The sequence below is a fragment of the Antechinus flavipes genome, chromosome 4 (genome assembly GCF_016432865.1).
Source record: "Antechinus flavipes isolate AdamAnt ecotype Samford, QLD, Australia chromosome 4, AdamAnt_v2, whole genome shotgun sequence".
Taxonomy (NCBI): Eukaryota; Metazoa; Chordata; class Mammalia; order Dasyuromorphia; family Dasyuridae; genus Antechinus; species Antechinus flavipes.
Window position 1 is genome coordinate 398,025,278 of NC_067401.1, and position 25,838 is coordinate 398,051,115.

Consider the following 25,838-nt stretch of genomic DNA (forward strand, 5'->3'; position numbering starts at 1 on the left):
TAAAGTAAGGAATATTATGAAGCAAAAAGAAAGAGGGAGTACATTCCAAGTACTGTGCATGGCTACTATGAAGGCACAGAGCCAAAAAGCTTTGTATGAAGAGCAGAGATAAGGCTAGTTTGATTAGACTGAAGACTGAGGGAAAGAAAGAAATATATGTTGCAAGAACTAAAGATTGGATCCTGATTGGAAAGAGTTTTACAAACCAAACAAGAGGAGATTATATTGTATTCCTTAGTCAAGAAGGAGACATTTTAATCAGTTGAGTTTGATAGTGATATGCTCAGTTCTGTACTTAAGGAAAATTATTTAATAATTATGTGGAGGCTATTTTGGAGTAGAGAGAGACAAGGTGGGGACACTGATCAATTCTAAAACTACAGACAAGAAGTGATGATGTCTTGAACAAGCACGACAACAATGTTAGGGGAGAATTAGATCAGATTTAAGAAAAGTTGGAAATGGACATTGGAAAACTTGACAATCAATTGGATATGAGAAATGAGACAAAATTAGACAATTATAAGTGAGGATAATGATAAGGTTATAAACTTGCAATATTGCTACAAAGTAGGAGATTAATAAATGCATATTGATTTATGGAAGGAATAGTACTGCACTAAATAGATACTAAAATGTTCAACAGAAGATAGAGTTTGGAAAGGAAATGAGTTTAGATTTGGACAAAATGAGTTTGTGATGTCTCTGGGATATCTAGTTTGAAATGTTCAATAGCTAATTGCTGATATGGATCTGAAGCTCAGGAGAAACACTGGAATTAAATATATACATACATATATTTACATAAAAACATATTTGCCTATCTATCATCTACCTATTTAGATGTGCGAGCTTTCTACATAGAGATAAGTAAATGTATGAAATGTAACAAAGTCCTTAAAGAGAGAAACACAGAGAGAACAAAGGGGTTCTAGTTCAGAGTTTGAAATGTACTTACAATCAAAGAATTTGACATAGATGATGATCAAAAAAAAAAAAAAAAACAGACAAACAAAACGAATAAGGCATGCTCAGACAGGCAGGAAAAAAACCAGGAAGTGATGGAAAAAACAGAGGAGAAAAACTTTTTAGGACAAAAGCAAGAGTGTCAAAATGCATTAGAAATGTCAAAATGGATGTATGCTGACAAAAGTTCATCAGATTCAACAATGGAGAAATCACTGGTAATTTTGAAAACAAGAGTTTCAGTTGAGTTTTGAGGTTACAAATCAAATTGCAAAGAGATGAAGATAGATTAGAAGAGAAGAAATGGTATGGGTGTGATAGTTTTTTCCAAAATTCTAAGAAAGGTGGAAAGAAAAACAGAGCTTGAGTGGATATGGAATTTTTGGATATGGATATTTAAAAGTAGGATGGAAATAACAAGTAGATAGAAAGAAATTGAATATTAGTGATAAAATGGGGAAGATTTAGATAAGCAATCTGCTAGAGAAGGTAGGAGGAAGTGGAATCAAGACTACATGTAAAAGGCCAGGGCCACTTCATTATCAAAAATTCAGTGAAAAGAGAGAGAGATGATGTTAACAAGATTTAAAATCCAAAGTGAAGATTAGGGAGCAATGACCCCAATTTTCTTAATAAAGGAAGAGTCAACATCCTCAGCTGAGAGGGAAAATGGGAAGATTGGGGAGAAATGTTTCAGATCAGCTTCTTTGGGTAGTAGAATATAAAATGGAAAAAAAAAAAAGGAAATAAAAATGATTATTGCCTCTCTATATAAAACTGCTCAAGACTAGATTAAAAGAAAAACCCTGCTCCTTCAGTTTCAAGACTTTTTTCTACTCCATTCATCAGAACATGAGGAATAAAAGAAGTAAATGATGTAGGATTTTAATTTGGCAAGGAATGGGTATTTATTTATAGGGCAAGGGAACAAGGTATCTGATAGCAAAAGATAGCATAGAATTGATTTAATTTATTGGTCAAGACTGGAAAAGAAGATTGGTCTTCACTGGGTTATGATTGGAAGTAGATGATGTAAGTATGAATACAGGTCCTTGAGTCAGTGGTATTATATTCCCTGTAGTACTGCAGTTTGGGTTTTATTGTGGACTTTTGATTCAGGGCCAAGATTGGAATAATGAACTGACAGGTTTATTAAAAAACAAACAAACAAAAAGCAACAACAACAACAACAACAACAAAAGTTAACAGGCCTGGTGTTAAGGGTCATGACAGTCATTTACTGACTCACTTATTCCAAAATATATAAATGTAGTCTGTGTAAGGATTGATAAAATGATTGGTTAGTGAGTGTCCAATTATGAAGATGTTTGAGATATGGAGAAATATTTGAATGTTGGTAGCAGAATGAGATTCCTTATAATCTAGATCTTCAATGAGATCTTCCAAAAGATGCAACCAGCAGCAACTCTGTCTCTTAGAATATCCAGCTATCACACTTCTCCATTGAATTCCTCCCTAATATTAAAAAAAAAACAGCTCCGTCATATGAATCTTCCATAAGCATCCAATTCTGTACCTCATGTCATCCTCTGATGGTTTAAGAAAAAAATATCTGAGGAATGGAACTCAATGTAAAAATACAAGATCAAAAAGGCCAAAGTTTGTCTAATATCACTTGAGTTTCTTCAAAAGAAATTTCCCGAATACACTAAGAGTATAGTTTTAGCATTCTAGGGGCTAGAGAATGAGGCAGATTTGATCCATGATGTTTGTTAATATAGACTAAATCAAAATAAATAAATAAATAAATAAATAAAACAAAAAAAAATTAAAAATATATAGACTAAATCAAAAAATCTATTTTTGCCATGAGGACACAGAGTTAGTTTCTTCAACAAAGCACATAGTGACTTTCAAAGGGAAACAAGTAAACATTAAAAGAATTTATATGAAAGTAGACTGCAGTATAATAACATATAATAATCAATGTTTTTGGACTCCTATTTGAGGCAATTTAGCAGAACTAATGACCTTTGGAAAAAGTCCCACCCAGGCAAGGAAAAGGTTTATGTATCTATGACGTATTTATGGCATCTGTCCTGAAGACCCCATTATTTGCAGATGCTGGTACATCTAATAGAAAGGCCTAAGCAGCTACTACTTAGACAATAATCACTCGGAGGAAGCATGGAGTATCTAAACTTACTACATAGATAATGGTCACTCAGGAGGATTCTGGGAAGATGGCAGAGTAGGTTTCAAACTCCCCTGATTTGCCCCACAAATAGAACAAATTTGCACCTCAAGGTGAAAATAGATTGGTGAAATATCAAGAAGACTTGGGCAGAACTGGGATCCTCCTGAGAAGATCTGAAGAAATGCCTCAGACTAGGAATTACCCTGTCTGAAGTGCAAATTCCTGGGGGCTGGCTCCATGGAAACACCAAGTGGGGATCCACTAGGCTATTGGATGTGGCTGGAGACTCGGCAGGAACCACTGAGACTTTCACTTCCCAGACTGTTGAGTCAGGAGTTGAGTCTCTGAAGATGAAGTGAACCTCAGCTGAATGGGAATGCCAGGCCCAGCTGTACTGCTGAGCTACAATCCTGGGTGAGAAGGAATCAGCATCCAATGAGTGAAAAGGCAGCAGGGCAAGGTCCCTGCTAGCTAAGGGCACTTACAGGAAGGTGGAGCTCTTGGTTTGGGTTTCTGGTCAGAGTGGAGTGCTGAAGGAAAGCTTGAAGCACCATCTCCTTAACCCATAATTTGAGGTGCTTACATTAATACTTCTCCTTAAAAAAAATGAACCAGCATGATCAGAGAAATGTAAATTAAGACAACTCTGAGATACCACTACACATTTGTCAGACTGTCTAGAGTGACAGGGAAAGATAATGCGGAATGTTGGAGGGGATGTGGGAAAACAGGGACACTGATACATTGTTGGTGGAATTGTGAACACATCCAGCCATTCTGGAGAGTGATTTGGAACTATGCTCAAAAAGTTATCAAACTGTGCATACCCTTTGATCCAGCAGTGTTTCTACTAAGCTTATACCCCAAAGAGATACTAAAGAAGGGAAAGGGACCTGTATGTGCCAAAATGTTTGTGACAGCCCTGTTTGTAGTGGCCAGAAACTGGAAACTGAATGGATGCCCATCAACTGGAGAATGGCTGAATAAATTGTGGTATATGAATATCATCAAATATTATTCTTCTGTAAGAAATGACCAGCAGGATAATTTCAGAAAGGCCTGGAGAGACTTTCATGAACTGTTGCTAAGTGAAATGAGCAGGACCAGGAGATCATTATATATGTCAACAACAATACTACATGATGATCAATTCTGATGGACGTAGCCATCTTCGACAATGAAATGAACCAAATCAGTTCCAATAGAGCAGTAATGAATTGAACCAGCTACATCCAGCGAAAGAACTCTGGGAGATGACTATGAACCACTACATAGAATTTCCAATCCCTTTATTTTTGTCTGCCTGCATTTTTTATTTCCTTCATAGGCTAATAGTACACTATTTCAAAATCTGATTCTTTTTGAACAGCAAAATAACTGTTAGGACATGTATGCTTATATTGTGTTTAATTTGTATTGTATTTAATTATACTTTAACATACTTAACATATATTGGTCAACCTGCTGGGGGAGGGGGGAAGGGTGAGAGGGGAAGAAAGGAGAGGAAAATTTGGAACAAAAGGTTTGGCTATTGTCAATGCTGTAAAATTACCCATGCACATAACTTGTAAATAAAAAGCTATAATTAAAAAAAAAAAAAGAAAAAAGGAAAAAACTAAAACAACAACAACAACAACAACAACAACAAATGAACCAGCATAGTGAACCAATCTTCCCTTAAAACATATTAAGAGAACAGGGAAGACCAGGATTCCTCTGAAGAGCATAGTTAGTAATAAAAGCTTTTACCCCAGCTTCTACCCCAAAGAGTAAGGTTAAATGGCATCCCACTCAGATATATAAAAAAGGAACATTTGTGAATAATAATGACAACAGAGTCTGACCATATACCTAAGACTAAAATGAAGTGGAGAAGTGAAGGAGCAGGTCATATGATATTAAGGGGTTATCTAACTGAGGATGTTAGAGGTTAAGGTCTTTGAGGAAGCATTAACCTGAATGCAAAGTTCCTTTCTACAAAGAGCAGAAGTTGGAGAGTAAAGACTGTAAGACAGATGCTAAAATTCTTGCATAAGGAAAATGCTTATTAAATTATTTTAATTGTATTACATATTTGAGAGGAGACAGTATAGGACAATGGGAAAAACTTTGATTCTGAAATTCTAAAACCTGAATTCAGTTCACACTTTATTCATCATTTCTCTCCTCTGTAAAATATCAGCAAAACTCCTTTCAGTTCTGGATTTAGGCTTAAGGATTTTAGCCTTGAATATAGAGTTAACTGGAAAATAGCTTTATCATATGAAAGTTTCATGTGACCAGTAAGGAGGACAGGTAAAATGGCCTTTAATGACAGATATCTATAAACTGCAGAATAGAAAATGTATATGCGTGTGTTTATGTACATATATACACAAATATGTACATAAATATATACATATATGTAACTATGCATAAACTTAGATATTTAATTCTTTAAACAATAAGAGGCTATATTTTTAAGCAAGATGATTCTAATAATTTGGAAAAGTAGCATACAAACTAAACTTCTGAGTAAAAATGTGGCAAGAAATGAAGAGAAACTGGAGTTGGAGAGTTACGTTATAAAGATAATTTAATAACACATAGAAACAAGTAATAAATAAATAAAATTAAAATAATGATAATATAGAAACAAGGTGATGAAGTCCTACTTAGTCCACAAATATTTATTACTATGTACCAGACACTGGGCCAAACACTGGAAATATAAAGAAAATTTAAAATATGGTCCTTCTTCTCAAGGAGAAAATATGTAATATGAAATATAAAGAAGAAAACATACAAATGATTATGAACAGTCAAGATATATACAGCATAGGTAATCTTAGAGGAAAGGCCCTAGCAATAGAAGGGAAGGAACTGGGGAAAAGAATCAAGAAAGGCATCCAGCAAAAGGTGGAGTTTGAATTGATTCCTGATGGATTTCCTAAACTAGGGTAGAGTTAGTGAGAATAAGAAAAAAAAATAAATCTTATTGTGACACATCAATTCATAATTTGGTGAAAGCAAGTATAGCATGAGACCTCACAAAACTATATTATACTAATACTCTATTATTTGTGTAAAGGTAAAGAGGACAAGAAACACATATAAAATGGAATAGCATTTCTAGGCTTTATCAATTCTATAACGTAGAATTATATAAAAATAAAAACTTCAGTGTTGTATAATGTCGTGGAAATGGAAATTTTTTAAAAAAAGAATATTGGGGTGTACTGCTGGACTTGAACAAGAGGGGGACAGAAGTCCATCATTTTAAAGGACTTAGCAAATAATTTCTAGAGTTTTCCTTTTCAAAAAGGGAAGATTTCAATAGAATGAGATCATGGAAAGTTTTATTATGAAAAAATTCAACAGAGAAGAAATCAGTAGCTACCAACTCATATACCTTCTTTTGCATGTCAATAAAATCTTTGTGAAACTGATCTATATGAGAATCAAATGCCTTTGATGAAAATTTGATAAGAGACTTGCAAGCAGATGATTCTCTACAACTCACATCTCCGTAGCTGTACAAATAGAAAGTTCAAAGAATTATGCTTGTTCAAAATATTTTGTGGTCATTTTCATAGTAGTCGTTCTCTATTCAATAAAATGAGATAGTTGCCCTGTGTTTATTTCAGTACTTACACATATGCATTTGATTCAGTTAAGTAAAATTCAGCCTAAGTCTCTTCTCCAGAAAGATATATAAATTAACATCATAGAATATTCCTTGATTAGTATAAGTATGGATACAATTTTGTTCAATAAAAAAATCATTATCAATAGAGCCAAAACAGGAATGAAGATAGCCACTGAACATGTTTGTCACTGATGGAGGATGTTCCACATAAAGTAAAATTGGAAAATTGAATCTTTCTTCCATATAACACTGCAGCTGCTTTAGTGCAATTGACAGATATTCAAAAGAGATTGGTCCAGTAATCCACAGAGGAACATATAAACGAATGAAAAAGCCATAATATCCACATTATGAAGTAGAATCAGTAGTCCATCTGTGCATATATCTTAGCATGCTAGAACTATTCAAAAATTGAATAAGAGGAAGAAGGTATAAATACAATATTTGAGAAATTGTATAGCAGTTTTGATCATTTTTAATTGTGTCTTGCTGCCCAGATCCAAGAACTAAGAATACAAAGATGAAAGTGGGCTTAATCCCATTCCTGACATTCATGGACTTTCACTTTCTAAGGTAACTAATCTTCCTTCTTGTCTCAGAATTATAAAATTTATAATTACAATTTAGAATTGCAAAGGTTTTTCAATGGCAATCTAACACATATGCCAGAAAGAATTCTCACTACAATGGACTTCATGAAGAATCGCCTACCCTGTACCTGATGGTATATCCCATGGCATACTATTCCACCTATGTAAGTGTAATTTTTCAATTTTTATTTCTGACAAAAATTCTAAATTTACTTTTTTCCCTTTTAAAGTTCTATCCTCTGCTTCTTGCTTTGTATTATGAGACCAAATGGAATAAGTTGAATCTTCTTCCATAGGACAGTCTTTCAAATAGTAAAACAGCAATAATGTAACCCAACTTCTCATTTCTTGAAACTCCCTCCTCCCATGCCTACTTCTTACTTTTTGTCCTGAGAATACTAATCAAAACAATACAACTAGTTTTGTCTGAATGAGACATGTAAGCTAGAAAATACAAAATTACACATTAAAAATTATTGGTCTCAATGGGAAAATAGGATTGTGGAACAACACTCAAAAAAGCTTTCTCAATGATTCTGATCTAGAATGTTTCATTCTTTCAAAATCAGTTTGTTAGCACTCTGCCTTCACACATTGCTGCTATGGACATGCAATTGACTTTTACATCATTATAACTCAGAACTCCTAAACTTGAATGATCAAGTGATCCACCAGCCTCAATGTTCCCAGAAGCAGGGGTTATAAGCATGTGCTATTATGTCTGGCTCATTAGTGTTTTAGAAGGAGGATCTATATTGTACTTTTATTTGTATTTGTATTTTTACAATATGTTGTATGCTATATATATATATATGTATTCTTTGACCCTTATGTCAGAATAAAATGAGAAAAGGCAAAATTACAGAAAGAAAAGTTTAAAAGCTCATAGTAATTGTAATGCTCTTGTTCAGCCAAAAAAGGAAAAAAAAACTTTATTTCTTCTTCACTACAATTAGTTTTCTTCCCTGCTAACTTTTAGCTTTCTAGTCCTTTTAATCTACACCTTAACTTGGTTTCATATGACGTAAGTTTACATACATTTATTTATTTAGCAATTATTCACGCAAAAAACATACACACAAACACAAAAAAATGATTTTCTAAGTGAAAGTTCCTCTTGAAAAAGTGTCTAACAAAGATTTTTTTAAAAAGGAGGAAAATGGCAGAGAGTTTTCTTATAAAATGTAAATAGAACTTATAAAGGTTTTTAAAACAGAGTTAAAGTTGTTTCACCACATTGAGATATATCTCTAATGTAGAACTAATAGCGAATGTGAAAAGTTAGGTAATAAGGAATGAAAAATAGGGATATATCAATAATAATGATAAGTCTCTTAAGTCTCAGGGAGTGAGATAAAGCTAGTAGCAATCACAAAAATGAAAAATATTGGGAAAAGTGATTATTATTTTGTGAAAAAGGCATAAGATTGCCTTTGCAATGCTAGGTTTGATATGTCAAAAGGCCACTCAAATGCAAACATCCTAGAATTAGGTGAAATAGGAGCTATATAACAAATTAAGTCATTTTTACCCGGAATCTAAAAAAAATGTTTCAAAGAAACAAAAATTTGGGTGCAAAGGAGAGGAAGTCGTTTTCTGATATCCTGTGAAAAATAAAAATATATGTCCAGCAATGGGAAAAATTAAAGGAAGCATTTAATGATAGATGAAATATGAAGGCAGGGATGAAAGCAGGGTTAGAAGTAAAATCTGTTCAAACAGATGTCTCAAGGACTGAATTCAAAGTGCCTTTACAAATTATATCATGAACATTAAGAAGAACACATCTGTTGAAATGTGGCATCAAGAGACCACATATTATCTATGCCCAAGTTTGTGTCATATTAACAGATATTCGTAGATGATTTGTCTCAGAATCTGAATGGTCTTATTCTGAAATATCATTGTAATTGCTATCAAAATAACTATATATCTTCTAATAATGTCTCGTTGGGGCTTTTGTATCTACTGATTATGTTCTGATTAATTTGTGTGTGTATATGTAAGTTAATTTTCAAACAGATGTTTAATTTTTATTCTTATCTTTAACCTTAATTTGATCTTGCCTTATATTATAGCTTCTTTCAAAACAATCTGCAGATTACCAGTTAACATTGCTTAGATACATCATAATCCTTTCCTTTTAGTTCTTGCTGAGGTCCATTCTTGTTCCCATAAAAGCTTTGTTCCCTTTTATCATGTACATATTCAATAACTAAATCTGCAAACATTATTAGGGTATATCATAACATATTGTGATAATAGACAAATTAGGTAATTAGAAAATATGATCGCTAAGGTTTCTTCCAGCCTTAAAGTACTGTGCATTAAAACACATGTGTGTATATATCTTTCAATAAATTCTTCCCAAGAATGTAAAAATGCATAAGAAACTAAAATCCAACATTTTACTATATACAAGGGTAGTGGAAGAAACTATCTTAAAACATATAAACCTACAGAAAACAAAGAACTAGAATAAAATGTACAATAATTCAGTTGATTACAAAAAAAAGCAAGAGTCATGATCATGGCACTAATAAAAATAAAATAAGGAAATAATAAGATGTCATAATCTCAAGAAAGATAACCAAGGAAGCTACATTGTATTTGAAAACATTACAGAAAATGAATTAACATCTCTATTAAATATATATGTGTATATGTTTGTACTACATTTATATTTATTTACCAAATAGAAAGTTCAGATTTCTAAAGTTAATGCAGGCATTATTACAAGAGACTTTTATACTGACAAATAATTATACTCATTCAGAACTGTGTAACTCTGACACAAAAATAAAAAAGAAGGAATATATACCATTGAATTGATATTAGGAAATTTCAACTAGAAGATTTTTGTGCTTTATGAATATTAGAGAATTAATATATTTCTCAGTATCATATTACACCTTTAAAAAAATTAAGTGCTAGGGCATAAAATAATAAATATTTAAAAGGAATAAATAATAAATATCATTTTGTTGGCCACAATACAATAAAAATAATCCATGAAGGATAAGGCATAAATGAAGACTATGTAATGAAATTCCAAGTGATGAATTGGCCAAAGAAAAAAATAGAGAAATAGTAATTACATAAAAGAAAAATAGAACAAAGAAACATAATATTAACATTTATGAGATACAGCCAAAACAGACCATGGGGGAAATCCATATCCTATCTAATTGTATTTTAAAATAGAATAAGTAAAGACTGATAAATCATTAAATAAAATAACTGGAAAATCAGTGTTAAATGAAAAAAAAAAAGCACAAATGAATAAATTTTGAAAAATGGAAGGAAAAAATAGAAAAAAACTGAAAATATACTAGATTGAAATGATGAACAAAAACAAGAATATGTTTCTTAAAAAAAAAAAAAGATCAATAAGCCATTAAGTAGCTTGGTTTAAAAGAGAGAAAATTAGCTTAATGCTCTTTGCATTCATTGCTGACCTATGTTCATTATTAACTCTAGTGTTCCTGACATTTCTTACAAGACCATGGTACAAGAACTGAAAATTTTAAATATTATTTGTTATATATAATGACTCTCTATGAGGGTTATAAGGATATTGGGGAAATTTCAGTGCTATAAAAACAGAAAATTAATAAAATGCATTTTTTAAATGCCTGAGAGTCTAAAAATAAAGGTGAAAAAGGAATGCATTGCAGGCCTAGAATGATGATACTGATAATAATTATGATAGTAACAGTGATGATTGTGATGTCAATAACAATAATCATGGCAACAAATAAGTTCTATCTTTTCGAGGTCTTACAAATAAAATGAGGTATCATTAATAAAGATAATCCATAAACATAAACTTATATGTAAATCTATTATTTAAAGAATCAAGGTTATTATGAGTGTCCCACCCTAAAAGTCAAAAAACCTAGATATATAATCTCAGCTCTTTTATTTATCCTGCACCTTTGTATAAGGGAGTCATTTAATATATCTAAGTTTCATTTTCCCCATTTATAAAATGGAGATAAGATAATTCGTACTGACTACTGGATAGGTTATAAAGCTCTTAACTGGATAAATACTTATGGAATAAATTTGTAACAATAATGTGCTACTATTAAAACACAAAAAATTCATTTAAGATTTTGAAAAACATTTTTACAATAATATCTCATGATGTTTACTGTATGTCAAGGCAACATTACAAAGAATGGAAAATAATAATATATTTTTTCAATTCTTTTCAGTTTTTTAATTATTGATTTATAATAGAATAGAATAAATTATCCACAATTAAAAGTTCATGTCATCATTTCCATTACCAAGCATTTGTAATAATGACAGTCTAGTTGGTTCTTCTTTCCCCCCAAGATACTACACATATACACTTCACTCAGAGGATTCCAGCCAAGAAAATAGGCAGGTTTTCAATCAGGATTGTTAATAGAATGTCTCCTACTGATGAATAAATTACTGGAGAAGATAAAAATAATTAAATTTCCCACTGTGCGTAGAATTTGCTTTTATAAAAATGGTTTCAAATCACTGTATACTCAAGGATTTTATACTGAAATCAAAGGATAACCAAGTCATAGAACAATTTTTTTTCCTAACGAATTCCTAAAAAAACCATCAAATGTACAAATCTTTTACCACTTCAATATTCCAATAATTCTAAACCAAATTGAAAATAAACATATAGAGGGAGAAATTTTCAATATCATTTTATTTAGCCACCTGCCTCCAAGGAATAAATGTTTAATAAAGGAGAGAGGAAGATGTAAATAAAATAATTACATTAATATCAAGAAGCATAAAGAGCAATACCTTAGCTGGTGGGTTGGAGCAGAACAGGTATTTGGCACAATGGATAGATTGTTGGACCTGTGGTCAGAAAGATTTGAGTTCAAATCTAGCCTCAGAAACTTATTAGTTGTGTCACCCTGGGAATTTCACTTAACTGTTTACCTCAATTTCCTCAGTAGTAAAATGAGAAACAATTGGCACATCACTGCAGTATTCTTGCCAAGAAAATCCCAAATGGAGTCACAGTTAGACAGCACTTAAATGGCAGAACAACTGCAAAATGATAGTCTACAGAGCAAAGGGTATTGGATCAAATGTTGTAATATCTCAGATCTTACCCTAGCTTTTTCATTAACAAATTAGATGACCTTCAAAAAACATGGTAATATGGAAAAAGCACTGAACTGGGAAGTTTCTAGAGCATTTCTCATTAATCAGCAGTTTCATCCTAGACAAATTGCTTTTTTTATCTATGGGTCCTTGTTTTTATTTTTAATCAGAAAAAAAATGAGTAAATTAGGTACTTTTTCAGATTTCTCCCATTTCTAAAATTCTATTTTGGAATTTAAAATTGTACTTATCATGGATTGGTTACTTCATCTTGTAAAATGAGGAAACACTATGACATAGGTATTTGAAACGTCTTCCTATCTTTAGAAGTAGAAGAAATATTTTTTGGGAAAAATGATTTTATTTCTGAATTTGTTATTACCAACCAAAAGCATCCAACATACACAAAAATCCAAAATACCACAAAAATGAACTAATGCAATTTTGAGGTGGTATTTACTAGGATTAAATCTTTGAATCATTTTAGGAGAACTAATGAGATCATCAATAAAAATTGATATAATTCTGAAAAACTTGGAATTATTACATCAGTAAATACAAAGAGCTAAAAACATTTTAGTACATTTGTAAGCTGTCAAATTTAAAACTTCACTAAGTTTCAGGATATCTTAAAGATGGATACTTTAAAAGTCAAGAGTTTTGTTTTCTTTTGTTTTGTTTCCCCTAGCTACAATTAAGTACATTACAGTTAAAGGCATTGCTTACTAACTTTTGTTTTTACATTTCTGATCCCCTAATCCCACCAGACTGAACTCTTCCTTGGGACAGAGGGAAAAAAAAATTAAACACAACACCTAATATTGTGACTGATTCTGACAATTTATACAACATTGTCTCTGAGTAATTTTTCCTCTCTCTGCTAGAAGGGAGAAGGTTTTCATTACAAATTCTTCAGGATCTGTAGCTTTTTCTGTTATTCTATCTGGGTTTTTTTTTTTTGTTGTTTTTTTTCATGTCATTATGTATGTGGTATATATTGTTCTTTTGATTTTATTTACTATGTATCAATTCTTAGAAATATTCTCATTTTTCTGAATTATTCATATTCATAATTTTCCTGCACAATATGATTCCATTATACTCAAACACAGCAAAGTTTGGGGATTTTTTAAATTTCCTTCTTTGTTTTAGACATTCTCATGATTAAGGAGCACTCAATTTTACCCACCCCCAGAATGTGATTATGGATTTTCATTTATATATGTGTATATATACATACATATATATGTATAACATATATATGTATATATATATATATATATGTGTGTGTGTGTGTGTGTGTGTGTATACAAATACAAATCCACCCATGTGTGTGTCACTTCATATAAACATATGTGTATGTATGTTTATATATGTATGTGTATGCTGATGCATATGGGTATATATATATATGCAAGTATATGTATATGTATATGTATACACTGGAGATTTGTTTCTGATTTTTATGTCCTTGTGGTATGTATCCAGCAGTGGAATACCTAGGTAAAAAGGTATGAACAGAGCACTTCTTTTCTTCCCCATAATTTCAAGTTGATATTTAGAATGGTTGAATCAGTTCAAAATTTTAGCAACTTTGTACAATTGTTTCTGTCCTCTTATTGCTCCTTTAAAATAATAATAATAACATCTAAATTTTTTTTTAGTGTTTGAAAATATTTCACACATAATTTCATTTGATCCTTAGAGGCATTTTCTGCTCCCCAGCTTTAGTTGCCAGTTTTTGTTATTGTTGCCAATTTCTAAGATGTGAAGTTAAAATTTCAGAGTTGCTTCAATTTGCACTTATCTTCCTAATAGTAAAACATTTTAAAGGAATATTTAGAATTTGAAGGTCTTTTCACATAAACTTTACTGATATCATTTAACCACTCATCTATTAGGGTTTCATGTTATATTCCCTTTATAGCATGAAAAGCAGGCTTTGATCAGTGGCATGTGATGCATTTTATTTAACTATTTGAAAGTTTCATTTTTTATTTTGTCTTAACTGATTATGTCCCACAAAAGGTTTTTTTTAATGCCCATGGATAATATTTATATAGTTTTTACAATGTACTGGCATTGTGCTAAGCATTTTATAATCGTTATTTCATGTGATCCTCACAACAACCCTGGAAGGCAGGTGCCATTCCCATTTTATAGATGAGGAAACAAGCAAAAAGAGGTTAAATAACTGGACCTGGGTCATATGCCTAGCATGTGTCTGAGGTTAGATTTGAAGTCATATCTTTCTGACTACAGGTCTAACACCCTATCCACTGTACCACCTAGATGCTTATTTTAAAATTTAAGGATTATAAAATTTTTATAAGTGCAAACCTATATTTTGTATTGTTTTCCTCCTTGTCTTTTCTTCTCACTTTTTTTCCCAGACTAGATTATCCTAAAAATGGGATAGAAAGAGTAAATGCCCATTATCATTACCAAAGTATACCTTAATTTCACTAATTCCTATGGCTCCCCTTCCTTCTACCACAGGAAAGTTACAGAATCTTATCCCAGACACATGATCCCTCTTGTTCTCTCTATGAACATGTCCCTCAAAGACTTCAACCATTTCTCCCTGTTCTAAAAAGAATTAGTACCAAGAAAAAAAAACTCTAGCTTTAAGAAACTATCCAAGGTGGCCAAAGTCCAGAAAAGAATCTACTTCTACTCCTGTACAAATATTTCTTGGTGATTCTAAAGAATTTCGCTTCTGTCTTTGAGTCCAGATGTCATCTTCTCTACCTAGGATCTTCCTATTCCACCATAATCTGTACTTACTCTCTTACCACCTCAAAAAAAAAAAAAAAAAAGAAAGAAAGAAAGAAAATTCTTTCATCCTTTCCTTATCTTGAGTACCAAAAGTCTTCTATTGACCCCCCACTATGCATTGTCTTTTCTCTCTAATTATAAAATCTTTTGTACCACTTCTTCCAGCAACAAAAAATACATATTTAATATGAGAATATATTGTTTTTTACATTGAATATTATCACTCCTTATTATTTTGCTCATTTTTTCCTATTATGTTTTCTGTCCTTACATTATTTAGCTCAATCATTTTGTTTTACTCAATGTTTTCAATGATGTTCAAGATCTTGGGTGTTTCTTTGTCTTAATTAAACATTAGCTTTATTGACAGACATTTAAAACTGGGAACTTACATAGAGATTAAAGTCTACTAAAATCCCAAAATCATTGTAGATGAGCTTTGGTGTAGACACACTTGACCCATTGATACTTATTAATATCTTTTAAACCCATGATTTTTTAAAACTTTGTTGATAGATAGATAAATAGATAGGTGTGGGGATATGCATGTGACTGGGTGTATAAGGGTGTATGTTTGTATATGTGTATGTGTGTGTGTTTGTGTATATGTATATAGATAGATAGATAGATGGATATAGATATAGATATATTTGTGATTTTAAAGAATTTCACTTCTGCCAGTGAGTTCAGACTCCATTTCCTTTACCTAATATCTTCTTGCTGTACCAAAATCTATACTTATTCTCCTCCCACCTCAAAAAAGGAATGACTATAATTCTCTTCTCCTTTTGAACCCAAGGAATCTTTTATTACACACACACACACACACACACACACACATACATATGTGTGTAGGTGTGTGGATGCATGTATGTATATACACATACACATATATGTGTATAACGATATCCATACACACACATTTAGATGTAGTCTACTCTAACTTGCCAAAATCTTTGTGTTTGTTACTCAGCATACATATTATCTCTGCTAGTTTTGTTTCATCTGAAAATTTAATATTTAACTATGTCTTTATCCTAGTCATTGATTTAAACAAAAAAAGCTGTAAGGAGCCAAGGATAAACAATAAATCCCCAGAGTCTTCCACTAGGCCTACTTCTAAGCTGATCTGAAATAATTAATGAAAATTATTTGGATCCAAATCTGTTCCAAAATACCCCCAAATTGTATTACCATGTAACTTATCCCTTCAGTTTTTCCAGAACAGCATGTGAGATTTTTTTCAAATATTTTAATCCCTCTGCTCTAGAAATCTTAAATAGGCTTAGTCAGGTATTGCATGTTCTGTATAAAGTTATGTTTGTGATCGCTTTTCAAATGTTCATTAACATTCCAATTCATAATAACTTCTAGAATTTTGAGAGTAAAATAAATCTCACTGCCTATGAGCTTTGATATTCTGTTCTTTTCTCTCTTAGGATAATGTTTGCCCTTTTTCAGTCTTATACTGTTTCTCCTCTTTCTCACAATCCTTCAAAGATCAATGGAAGCAAACCAGCAATTTCATGTCAGTATGATTTATACAAGTCTTCCCAAGCTTTGAATTCCATATATCCATTGATGTTTATTTCATACTTCAAGGATATGTAATTTAATTGGTGTGCATACTCTTTTCCCTAACAAAAATCATAATCATTTAATAAACTAGCGGATGATATTTTGACTTTCTTGTGGAAAAAATCATCTCTTTTGGCCAGCTTGGGAGAACATTCTCTAAAGTAAGATGACCCTCAAATGATCACTGTTTTGAAGTCATAAAGGGTATTGGACTTGGATAGAAACACTCACCCATCTTTTGGAATAACTTTGAAATTTTTGAGCAATGACTCATAGGAGAGACAATATTACTATTCATTTATTTCTTCCTGATAAGTTTCAAATACATCCATTTGCATTGTAAAGTACTTTGAAATCTGAAGCTAACTGACATAAAAATATAAAGACAATTCCTACCATAGAAAGAAGTGAGGCAAATTTTCAATCATCTGCTATCTAAAGATCATAATGTCAAAGACATACAATGAGTTATGAGATTTGACTGAGAACTGGCACAGAAATAGATAAGGCTGCTGGAGCTAACTACACTTCATATTATGATCATCTGTGTTACCTTGCTGCTGTATCTCAAGATTTCCAGCATAGGAAAATGCCTCACAAGTCCATATGCTTTTTGGCTGTGTCTATGACATCTTATAATTCCATCAACAGAGGTAATATCATTTATATTCTGAAGCTTGGTTCTTCTGCTCAGCCAAGCCTCAGAAATCAATTACAAAGCAGATGTAGGCATTATATACAACATCAATATCAAAATGATCTCATCTACCTTGTTGTAAATGACCAGAGAGAAATAGACTAATAAAATTCCAGCCAACTAATTAATTACATTCTCCAGGAATCAACCCAAATGCTTAAAAATATTTGAACATTCAAACTCATTTTTCACACAATAGAAAAGTTCAGGAATGGATTCCATACCTTTTTCTCAGGATCCTAGTCCATTTTTTAATTTTTAAAGTTCCAAACTAAGATAGTCTGAATTTTATTGCAGTCCAAAATGTTATGGAAAATCTTGGAGAAACTCAATTATATCTAAGACATCAAAAGATCTGTATGCACCTGGAGATGTAAGCTTAGCTGAGTGAATGACATATTCAGCTGAAAATCAAAGCTTCTAATCTTGCCTCTGGAACTGGTTTTCTCCATGAGCTCAGATTAACCATTCAGCATCTTGTCATCGCATTTTCTATGTAAAATACCAGTAATGATAACTAATTGTTTCATAGTAACATTAGGGGGACTTCCTGGTGAGTTATTATTGCAAGGTGCTTTATAAATATGATGTCTTTAAAAATGCTATAGAAGAGTAGTAAGCACATTTAAAATTCTTATATATTTGAAAGTCAGCTTTCAGTTATAATGGAATAACTACAGTTCTATTATTTTAAGTGAATTTATGTCTAAGTAGATATATCTCAACAAAAATATTTGCAGTAGGGGAATTGTTTCATTATTTGTTATCTGTATTCCCAGTGCCTAATACATAATAGACACTTAATAAATGATTAACTGATACAAGTAATAGTTTTTATTATATATTTATAAGTCACCATTATACTCATAATTATCACTAAACAGGGATAAATTTAACTGTGCAAGTGGCAATTTCCATCAAAGTATAACAAAGGATAACTTTGTCATCTTCTACATATATTATAGAATCATAGATACAGTTTCAAAAGCATTGAAAACTTCAATTCATTTTTATACATGAGAAAAATGGAATTTAAAGGACAGAAATAAATTGGTCAAACTTACATAGGCACTATAATTACATGGATTTGAAACTACTTGAAATCTAGACATCCCCCAACTGCAGTATCCTCTCATCCACTGGCCTGTATTGATGCCTTAAATTCAAACATTATATGTCTTTGAATAGTATAATATATCTCCAGTTATCACCATACATATGTTTAACAAAAAATAAGAAAAACATACACCTTCAGACATCACTGACCTCTAATACTTTAGTGTGAATTAATTTGTGCCATCTCTAAGGGTTAAGATGTTCACTTTAAAAACTAACAAATTTGTTTTCTTAAGGAACAGGAAAAGGGTTGCATAGGTTTTTACAGATAGGCATGAAGGAGCAAGAAAAGATCCAGAAATTGAGGAACTGCACTGATAGAGCAGGAATAGGTAAGAGTGCAATAGAGATACATTGGAGAAAGATTGGGAGTGAGAGTTTTTGGAAATGATTAACCCTAGAAAAGATGAGAGGACAATTGAAGAGAGAGGGAGGAGACAAAAGATAAATATTCTCTTATTTTATAATTTTGCCTAGAGTTGGTCCATACCCTAAGGACTCTAGTCATTAATACTTCTGGTTATATAACTATCCAATATCTCATTTAACACGCTTCAAATATTCAGGTGTTAGAAATCAGTTATCCTTCTAATCTAAACTATTCTTGAAATATCAGCTCTATCCCACTGGTAGTAGAGGAGCTGAGAGCATGACAATACCCATGTTTCACTTGATTCCTGGTACAAATTAATAATGTATGTTCAGTATCCCTCACTGGGATTTTATCAAATGCAGCACCATTCTTCTCATTCATTCTGGTGACTTTTTTCCTTTACATTAGAAGTCACTGGAAGATGAAGGAGTTGGCTCTTAGGACTCCTTTTGTCCATCTAGAATGATTCATGGATCAAAATATTCTGACAAGCATTCTTTACGTCATGTCTCGGAATGGTGCCTTGCCATGCTTCAAAGTTAACACCTTTTAGATATTTTTTTTCATTGCTATTTCAGTCAATGCTGACTCATTTTATATCTTATTAAGCACATTTTTATTCTCTTTTAGCAATAGTGCTAATTCAAAATTATATTATGTTTTAAAACATAAATCTTTTTATGCAAAATTATTTATTCATGACACCCCCCTGGGTTAAGTAGTAAAATTCCCATTTTATTACTGAGAAACTGAAGTTTGGATTACTTAAGTAAATAACAAAGCTTGATCTTGAATCCAGTACTTCTGATTTCAAATGCAGCATATCAAAACTATTGTGCTATATGTTTATTATACTCTCAAATCTAATCCTTTTTTAGTAAAAATTTCAAAGAAGAGATAAAATTTAAATTTATTTTTTAAAATTCTTTATTATAAGATTATCTCAGAGAGAGGGGTGAAGGTAGGCATATCATGGGAAAGATAGTGACATAAAAATAAATATGTCAATAAATTTAACTGGAAAGATTGTCTCTCTAAAATAATTGTTACCCTCTGCTAAGAGAATAGCAGATGTATTTCTTCAGCTCACAAAGTATAATATATTCCTCAAAGTAGTCTTTACCTCCAAGTTAGGGTTCTGGCTAAATTTGAATTTGAACTATTTTAAACAATTCTAATAAATTATTTTAGTCACATGTGGATATATTATGAAGCAAGTAAGTAGACAGGAAGGATGAAGAAAATGCCTGAGTGAGACAAGAGCATCTGTCTTAGAGATGTGCATGTGACAGATTTAAAGATTCAGGAGAACAGCTGGGTAATGCTTCATGCCAACCATCCTCAGGAAAGAGAAGGGTACCCAAAACATTTGGAAACCAAGGTACATTTTAAAAGTGCAATTTCAAGCCAGAATGACAAAGCTGAAAGAAATTCATATCCCAGGAGTTCTAACTTTAAACTTTAGGCACATGGATAGTCATACCAATTTCTGTCATCTGGACAAGGATGAATGACCTCGGTTCATCCCAAAATTAGTAGCTACAGGGAGAAAAAAAATCAAATTAAAATAGGTTCTTATGAAATCTGACTACAGCAGGCAATGTTTTGCTGTTTGCTTGTAAAACATTACTTTTTGGCTTTAAATTTGCATCATGCCAATAACTAGATATCTTCTATAGAATACTAAACTGTTGACTTTTATTTGGCATTTTCCAATATTTTCAAACAGGCAAAAAAAGAGTTTGAAAATCTGAAAGGCTGACAAAAAATAATTTTACTATTTTTCTGAAACCAATTCTGTCAGACCTCACAGAATTAGTTTCAGAAAAATAGTAAAATTATTTTTTGTCAGCCTTTCAGATTCTGTATATTACCATTTCCTTAATGACATTTACACTGTCCCTCCTCTTTAAGAAAAAAATAGATTCTATTTTTGTTTTTTGCTAGCAGTCTGCTGTTAAAAACAAAGGTCATCTTCTCATCCTTCTTTTTCATTTGATATGAGACAATGAAAAAGATAAAAATCTGGTAACATCGATATATTGTTTTTTTTTTTATTCATGTATAATAAAAGACTGAAATAATTCTAAAAGATTTTTCTAAAATGCACATCTGATTAAATGTCACACAATTTTTTGTAAGAAAATATAACCACTTTCTAAAGTAATAGCAATGCAAGACTCTTGTTTAAAATGTACTTCAGCATAATGTCAATCCATCATTTTCTTGACCAAAAACACTTTCAGAACTTTTCATAATTGTTTTCTTAACATAACTTGCTTAATAGCTTTTACCATAATATAAATTATGCTTACCTAAATTATAATATATTGAAACAAGAGAAAAGCTGACCAAATAAAACTGCCAGTGGAAGTACTTTCATTTTAGAACTGTAAATGTACAGTCTTCTAATATAGATGGAACTAAAATAGATTCCTTACCTTGAAAATTTTGAAAAGGCTTAAGAGAGCTAACATCCCAAATCACAATATCATAGGGTAACTATACCATTGCTCTATGATTCAAAGATGGAACTATAATGTCTAATTATTCTCCCAGGGTATACAGAGTTGAAGCCAGGTATTTTCTTCTGCTTTGGCACTAACTTAAGATACTATTTCAAAAGGAGTACTGGAAAGGGAAGGGAAGGGAAGGGAAGGGAAGGGAAGGGAAGGAAAGGGAAGGGAAGGGAAGGGAAGGGAAGGGAAGGGAAGGGAAGGGAAGGGAAGGGAAGGGAAGGGAAGGGAAGGGAAGGGAAGGGAAGGGAAGGGAAGGGAAGGGAAGGGAAGGGAAGGGAAGAGAAGGGAAGGGAAGGGAAGGGAAGGGAAGTAAAACTCAAAAGTGATAAAAATGTGCTTATTTTCAGAAAGGCATAATTATCTGAAAACTAAAAGATTAAGCCCACCTACATTAAAAGATTTCAGTAAATTCAAGGCAAGTAAAAGTATTTGAGATAAATCAAACCAAATGAAAACTCATTCTGTGTCTTTCAATATATATTCCTCAAAAAAATTCTATTACATTTCATTTATTTTCTTATTCTCTTTATCACAAGTAAAAAGATATAATATTTGTAATACTATAAATTTCTTTTCAAAGCAAGCTGACACTTTCATTTGTTTTGAATGGAACTTAAATTATTGTTGGAATTTGCAAAGGGATTATCTGTCATTTGAACTCCTATATGCAAACAAATATGCTCTCCATATAGTTTTTATAATATAGGTAATGTTTAACAAGCATCAATATTATTTGTTTCTTCAGAACTGTGATAGTATAATTTATTATACAGGTACTTCTAATCAAACCTCTCTTTTTCCACTTAATTATCATTCTAAAATATCTAAGTGATGTCCAACAGTATTTGGTACATTTTCCTAAACATCTCTCTGCAGTGTTGTATTTTTGCTCAGTATTGTTCAATAAACCAATATATCAACATTATTAAGTATCTATTATGTGTAAAATACTGGAGAAATGAAGATTAAAATGATGTAGTCATGGTTTTCAAGAAGTTTATATTCTATAGGGAAGTATTATATATAAATTATTTCCATATCCACTATACATTAGGTTGGGAGTTCAATATATACTTCAAATTTGAGTGACCTCTATTGAGATTATGCTGCTACATTAGGACCATGCTCAAAAAGGTGAATAAATTGGCATCTCATAGGTTCCATATGCTTTTTTAAAACAGACTTTTTCTTTCCTTACATGGCAATTCTTTAATATATCTGAATTAGAAGCATTAATACTTAGGATGGAAGCACTATATGTTTAGAGTATCATTATAACAAATATATAGTCTCCAAGAGATGGCAGGAAATACTTTCAAAATGTAGAAATTTAGTAAAAGAAACTAAAATTATGCAAAAAATAGTTTGTAGTTGATATCATCCATATAATCTTTTCTGTAGCTGAAGTTGTGCAAATAATGCTTTCAGTGAATCTACTGAATATAAACTTTCATTCTAATACTTTCATTTAATTACAAATAACAATCATTTCATCCACCTAAGAAACAGTCTACAGAACATTAAATATTAAACAACACAGATATATATGCATGTACATATATATACATATATATATATATAATATATGTGTGTGTGCACAAATATGCATATGTATACACACTATAAAACTATAGAATATATGTATATATGCATAGTGTATATGTGTATACACATACACATACACACATACACACTCTTATTCTGGGAAGATTTCTACCTAAAAACTTTCTTAAAAGATTAAATAAGTTGAATTAGATCACCGTAATGCAATGTCTTGCCCCCAAATAGGAAATCATTTATTGGCATGTTTAGAACTAAGATAAATAAAATATTTTCAGAACAAGCCAACATCACTTTACTTAGTAAAAGTTAATAACAGGTATATGCTATTGAATTTGCTTACTGTATCCAACAGTGTTTTAGCTTTGGATGGAAACTATGAAAGGATAGATCAAATAATGAAATCAAAAGTCACTACATAGCAATATCCTCATTAACTTATCCAACAATAGGTCAACAAAAAATATTAAACAAATGTTTGTCAGAACTTTTTTTGCTAGAAAAGAAAAATATTTGTAATTCAAGACCAGATAACATCACCAGAAAATTTCAGCAAGGTTATACTTAAGGAGTCTAGACTTCATGAAAAATATAGATTATGAAAGAAAATCACAGATACTGTGTTATGCATCACTTTGAGATGTAAAAATTTACTGCCTATTGAATACTTTATCAAGATAGGATCTGATGGCAAAATTTATGGGTCAGAAGTTCAGTATTTTTCATGAGCAGATAAATGTATAATACATTTCTATATTAAAAATTAGAATTTAAAAATATCCTTGATTAATAAACTATATATAACCAAACCATCATCAAAGACTGAACTGTTAGCCAAAGTTTTGGAGACATAATAATAATCCATAAAAACTTAAGAAAAAACTTAATAGACATTAGTATAAAATAATCTCCAACCTAAAATGTTTTTAAAAGTCTTTGAAAAACAGAAAACTAGCAGAAAATGTCAAAGTCATATATGGATAGGATTAGACATATAACATTACTGATATCCTATTTTGTTATACCAAGGATATTTCCAGAGAGTCTAAAAAGAATAAACTTAATATTATAATATTTTACTTAACTGTAACTTGCAATTATTTTATATTTCTATGAACTTATCTTCAGAATTTTAAACATGAAAAAATGACAGAATAAAAATTTGGCCAAGGACTATTTCTCTCTAATCCCAATAGGAAAAAAAAAATTGAGTATGAGATGATAATTATAATACGCAGAAAGCTTCACCAATTTCTATTGACAATTATAATGTAATTTATACTTAGAAATGGTCATGGCCTTGAGAGTCTAAATAAGTTGCAAATATTCACAAAGAAAGTATGTATCAGACATGAAATTTGAACTCTGATCAGCTGACATTTATATAGATTTTTGTTATAAAAAGTTTTCATATATATTTTGTCCCTTAATCTTTCCTTTAACTCACTGGTTTTGTATGTACTTTCTTTATTCTTTAATTACATTTATTGAATAAACAACAAAAATATCATACTGGACTATGAGATTATTTTCTATTCAACTAGATGTAACTGTGAGTAGAGACTATGTCTTATATATGTGTAAGTAATTAGTATAGTGCTAAGTACCTACTAGGTACAAAGTAATTATTAAAATTGATTCAATATTCAGAATTCAATATTAAGTTGATAATTCTCTGAAATATATTCTATGGATTAGCTCAGGCAACAGTAAAATATATTTACCATATATAATCATATCACATCAATACCTTTAATATGAACATTTGATATTTTAAGTGAGCTTTCTCCAGAGATCTAAAATCTGCCTCAGTGATGTATATCAGCAATTAAGAGAAGACCTACTTCAAAAGAGAAAAAAAGGATAAATGTCATGAATTTTAAAGTCATTCCATGTTAAAAGAGAAGCATGGGCAATTTTATACTTTTTGACTCCAAGAATTAATAGTCTTGTCCTCTAATTATCAACCTAATAATTCTGAGGAAAGTATAAAGATAATCCTCACATTCCAAAACTTGAAAAAATTTCCATGAGAGATATAAGAGACATTGTTTTGTTTGAGTTTATTATATTTAATGGTTTGATCTTGCTGAAATCCAGGCTGTAGCAGTCAAGAAGAACCAACACAACTAGACTAGAATCCAAATAGCCTTCCTTCCAATTTAATCTTCTTTCCATTGGACCATACTGCCTTATTTAAGGCTTAAATGCTATAATTTTAAAGTAATTAACTTCTTGAAATATTTGTATGACTTGGCATTTGAATGAGTTGCAAAAGCCTAGTAGTAATCAATTTTCTGGGAATGAAAAGAAGAAATTTCTTGAGGCAATGACTTTTCTTTTTTGTCTTCGAATGGAAGAACATTAATGAGTACTTAATGAATTTAATTGAATTAAACCACTGTGCTATAATCTATACTCCTCCAATGACAATCTTGGGATTGCAGTAGCTAAATTTCTTACCTTTAACCATCAGAATCATAAAGTCTCATTTCAATTTGTGCCTGAACAGGAATACTGTTTGAATAGCCAAATAGTAGAAATTGCCAAAAATGAAACTTGAAAATTTATTGAGATCAAAATATAATGGAATCTTTGAGAGAATGTCGATGATCATCTTCATAATGAATCCTCTCTAAACACTATATCATTTGCCTATCAATTGGAGAACAGCTGAATAAATTGTGGTATATGAATGCTATAGAATACTATTGTTCTATAAGAAATGAGTAGCAGGATGATTTCAGAGAGGCTTGGAGAGACATG